The 5,581-nt window shown below is 25.7% G+C and overlaps 1 pseudogene; it reads right to left on the bottom strand.

Moving 5' to 3' along the window:
- The window catches only part of LOC125873649 (uncharacterized), an 11,778-nt pseudogene that overhangs the window by 4,672 nt on the left and 1,525 nt on the right, over positions 1-5,581 (bottom strand).

Below are 5,581 nucleotides of genomic sequence, written 5' to 3'. Positions count from 1 at the left end.
TTTAATGAAAAAAAATGACGAAGTTCTGACAGAGTAAACAAACATAAATATTACTGTCAGTAACATTTTATGATTCATTATTTTAAGGCATGTTTTACGATAAAAATATTACTCACAACAATATTTTACTAAAATACCTTGTATGAATAAAATGGTAAAGCTCTTTCAATGGAGATTCTTCCTCCTATACAATTAGGGAAATTATTCGCGCTTCGCGCGGCTATAAGAAATATTTATTGAACAATATTTATATTCATGTTAGTATCAGATATATAAACAATATTGATATTCTCTTCATATGTGATATGATACATTTTTTCATCTTTTTTAAATATATAAAATTGATTTTTTTTTACATCTTTTAAGTGCAAACTATGCATATGTATATAGTAGAATAAATTATTTACCATGGTGAAGTAAATGAAATAGAGATCATATTTTGAAATAACAATATATTGTATACATATTTTTTACGATCCTCTATACAAATTCTGATTTCGTAAAAATAAATTTTGAAGTTCTTCATTGTGTCTTTATTATTAGTTTTTTAATTTTTTAAACATTAATTAAAATATTAATAAAAATTATGAAAAAAAAAACATGAAAGAAGTTACAAGTAAAATGAAGAGACATGAGTTGTGAATTTTATTAGACATTAATTCCATTAATAATCATGTATCAATTTTATTTGTAAAAATAAATAAATAATAAATAAATGTGAAAATAAGGAATAGAAATACAATAATGAACAAAAAAATAAAATGATTGGTGACTGCATAAAAAATATAAATACATTTCAAACAAAAAATAATAGTGACGAAAACAGATTGTTACATACAAAAAAATGACATCATAGAATTTAATATTTTATTTTTAATTATTTTCTTGCAAGCATAATAAAAATGAAGCTCATTATCATCATAATTTATTTATTTTTTAAATGAGATAACCAAAAAAAATAAAAATAGTAAAGAACCAAATGAGCAGCATTGCCAATACATGTAGTTAGTTTACTTATATAAACTAAAGTTTAAAAAATTCTAGCAAAAGTAGCTACCTTACCAATACAAGTCAAAGTAACAAAAAAAATTCTAGCAACAAATAATTCCTAATTATGCTTCAAAAATTGTTTTTCTTCTACTATCTTTCTTTGTAAGTAGATCCACCATCATATTTTGTTCTCCATATGTCAACCTCTTCATTATATGCTACTGATTGAATAAAAAAAAACATAATTATGAATAAATAAAATATCATACCAATTGAAAGTGATTATACCAAAAGAAAGAAAGAAATCTAAACTATATGTAATATATCTGTAAATGATTTTTTCATGAATTGTACTAACAATAAATAATAATCATCTCTTGAAATCCCACACATATTTTAATCAAACTATATTATATTCATCAAATTGACTATTAAAGAGAACAATCACATACTAACAACACATTGTTCATTATTACAAAGTTTTTTTTATTAAATCATACTTGCTTGGAGAATGATAATACATACATAAATAAAATATTAAGAAAGCATATCCAAATAAATAAAAATAAAAAGAGACTTGAGAATGAAATATTTCTTACCTTTCATGTACTTCTTTTTCGTTACATGTTAGTTAATTCACAAACTAATATGATAAAGAAGAGAAAATATATTCTTGAATGTCAATTTTCATGAAATTAAATATGAATTTAGATGGGCAAAATGTAGAAAATGAAAAGAAAGACTTGGGAATGAAATATTTCTCACCTTTATGTATTTATTTTTTTTTGTTACATTTAGCTAATTCACAAACCAATATGATGAAGAAAGGAAAGAATAATCTTGAATGTGAATCTCCATGAAACTAAAAATGAATTTCCATAGGCAAAATATAGGAATATCATAAGACATCATAAACTTACAAATTAATTTTTGGAGCTTATAGACATGAAAATTATGAGAGTCTTGAATATTATCAAAAATAAAAATTAAAGAGAGGTAGGTCATGGATAATTACTCCTTGTAAATAAATTAAATAATAAAGAGAAAAACACTTAAAATATTAAAATATATTATCATTTTATGATTAGAAGTGAGGCTAACAAAGAAAAAAAATGTGAAGAGTCTTTGTTATAAATGTTACTCCATTAATAAAATAATTATTTATAATAAATTAAGTAATTTGATTTTATAATATAATAATTAATTTAAATAAGAAAAAAATGTCAAAAGAATGAGAAAAAACACAAATACAAATGAAGGTCATAGAGAGGTGTCACATCACCTTGTCTATGTTTCTCCTTTATTATATATATAGATTTATAATAGAAATTTTGGACAGTTAACAACTGAAATTACATGAAAGACAAATATATTTGTGTGTTAGTGGCAAAATTGGTTTAGATAACTAAAACTTAACGACAAACACAACATGAACAAGAGTATCAAAATAAACAATTGAAGCTACATGAACTATTAATAGCTTAAGTGTTTGCGTGAAAAAAGAACTCCTGATGCAATTGCAAGACCAAGAACAGTAAGGAAAAATAACTTCTTATAATCTACTACAATGTCAATTAATTGATGTAGCCATTTTTTTAGGAAAAAAAGTCTGAAATATATTTCAACTTTGACCGAAATTGCTGTAACAATCCGAAACTTTGGACAGGACCTATTACCCCCTTGCATTTTTTAATAATGTATTTTAAAGATATATAAATGTCCACGTGGACAAGTTACTATTTATAATGATGCAATAATTATTAAGTCCATGTGGGCACTTATATATCTTTAAAATAACTATTAAATAGTATATGGGGTAATAGGCCATGCCTAAAGTTTGGAATTGTTATAATAATTTCGGTCAAAGTTCAAATATATTTCAAACTTTTTTCCCTTCTTTTATAGTTGCTTTGTTTATTTATTATATCACATTTAATTCGGTAGCTTCTTTAAGTAGGATGAAGAGGAATATTAACTTCTTCAACTGATAGTCTAATTTTTAACAATCATAAAAAATTGATAGTCTAATATTTAACAATCACAAAAGACTGATAATTTAATATTTGAAAGGATGGTACCTAAGCTACAAGAAAAAATCTTCGAAAATTTCTTACTGTAGATTGAGCGTGAGGAAGAATCTCCATTGAAAAAGCTTGACCACTTTGTTTTAAGGGAAAAGGGTCAAATATGCCCCTAAACTATTCGAAAAGGTCTAGATATATCCCTGTTTAAAGTTTGGCTCACTCGTGTCGTCGCCGTCCAACTTTTCATCTAGATATGCCCTTATGGGAGTTAAATGCCAAATGAAATTGCCACGTCATTTTTACATTACCACGTGACATTTATATTAAAGGGAAAAGGGTCAAATATACCCCTAAACTATTCGAAAAGGTCTAGATATACCCCCTTTTAAATAAATTATCCGACCCGTTTTCAACAAACAAATTTCGGTAAATCCCGAAAATGAGTAATTGACTAATAAAAAATAGGAAAAATATAAAATTCACGCCAAAAATTTACAAATAAATATAGTAACATTAAATTCAACAATTTCAACAATTTTTTAAAATTTTTATTTTTTTTCGATAAATCCCTAAAATGAGTAATTGATTAATAAAAAATATGAAAAATATAACCTAAAAATTCAGCATAAAGTCATTTTCATATTTTTTATTAATCAATTACTCATTTTCGTGATTTATCGAAAAAAATAAAAATTTAAAAAAATTGTTGAAATTGTTGAATTTAAGATTACTATATTTAGGGAAAAGGGTCTGATATACCCTTCAACTTTATCAATTAGAGCTGATATACCCATCATTATGAAAGTGGTTCATATATGCCCCTTTACTATACAAATGGCTCACATATACCCTTTTTCTCTAACGGAAGTGAAAAAATTAATTTTAATTTAATATTATTATTATTTTTTAAAAAAATGTAATCCCATATGGGTATATTTAATCCTCCTCACACATAATTTTTTTTGACTTTTTTTGTTTCAACGACTAATTTAAAGTTATTATTTTGATGGTCAAATTTATTTATGTTTCACTAATTTTCTTGTAAACTTTATTATAGATGACCCAAATTTTTTCTAATACAAAAACTAAATAACAATATAGTCGAAAAAAATAGTTTTAAATTATAATATAGCCACAAAAAATTTAGTTTTAAAATTTTCTCTTTACACTAACGAACGAAAGAAAAAAAAATAAAATACGAATAAGAAACTCAAAAAATAATTTATGTATAAAAAAGATTAAAATATACCTTGAAATTCGCTAGAAGGATCATATATACCCCTACATGATTTTTTTTAAATTTAAAAGTCAAAAATATAAATTTAAAACTATTTTTTTCACTTCCGTTAAATTAAGGGTATATGTGAGCTCATTTTGTAACGGTAGGGCTATATGTGAGCCGTTTGTATAACGGTAAGGGTATATATGAGCCACTATCATAACGAGGGGCATATCAGCTCCAAATGATAAAGTTGAGGGGTATATCAGACTCTTTTCCCCTATATTTATTTGCCAATTTTTAGCGTTATTATTTTTTTTCATATTTTTCCTATTTTTTATTAGTCAATTACTCATTTTTGGGATTTACCATTTTTTTTGTTGAAAACGGGTCGGGTAATTTATTTAAAAGGGGGTATATCTAGACCTTTTCGAATAGTTTAGGGGTATATTTGATCCTTTTCCCTTTAATATAAATGCCACGGATAATGTAAAAATGACGTGGCAATTCCATTTGGCATTTAATGCCCATAAGGGCATATTTAGACGAAAAGTTGGACGACGAGGGCACGAGTGAGCCAAATTTTAAACGGGGGTATATCTAGACCTTTTCGATTAGTTTAGGGACATATTTGACCCTTTTCCCTTTGTTTAAACAAGGTGTTTCAATAACGTTTTACTGTGAGTAACTTTATAGCCATAAAACATCTCGATAACGAATTATAAAATGTTACTAAACGTTTTATATTTGTTTATATCGCAAAATATAGCCTAAAACGTTATTGAGAAATACATTTCATATTACAATCATCATCATGCAAGTGAGTGTTGGCTGAATAGTAGATGCAACTCTTAAAGCCTAGACCTTTAGTGACTGTATGATTTCATAACTTTAAAGCAGACTTTCAAGGTGACTAAATAAATTGATCTTACCCCAGTTGCCGGTATAGAGCAATAGTTTATGAGTTTCCAAATACTATTTTGAAAAAAAGATCTAAAATCCTAATATTCATTTTGAATACTAAACAAGGTAAATTTTACCATCAAGCCTACATGATATTTACCCAAACTAATTTATTTGTTTCTTCATCCCTTTGGAGCATTCATTAAGGGTGTGTTTGGTATGAAAGAATACATTTTCCGGAGAATGTTTTCCAATTTTCTCATATTTGGTTGGGCTAAATGTTTTGGAAAATGTTTTCCAAATCAACTCATTTTCCTCAAATTTAAGGAAAATGACTTTCCTTCTAAACTTAAGGAAAACATTTTCCAAAATTTTCTTCCAACTTCAAATTACAATTATTTTTTTTGTTGAAAAAATCAATTTATTTTGTCTCTACCCTCAAACC

The sequence above is a fragment of the Solanum stenotomum genome, chromosome 8 (genome assembly GCF_019186545.1).
Source record: "Solanum stenotomum isolate F172 chromosome 8, ASM1918654v1, whole genome shotgun sequence".
NCBI classification, from domain to species: domain Eukaryota; kingdom Viridiplantae; phylum Streptophyta; class Magnoliopsida; order Solanales; family Solanaceae; genus Solanum; species Solanum stenotomum.
This window is presented reverse-complemented; position numbering and strand designations above follow the sequence as displayed.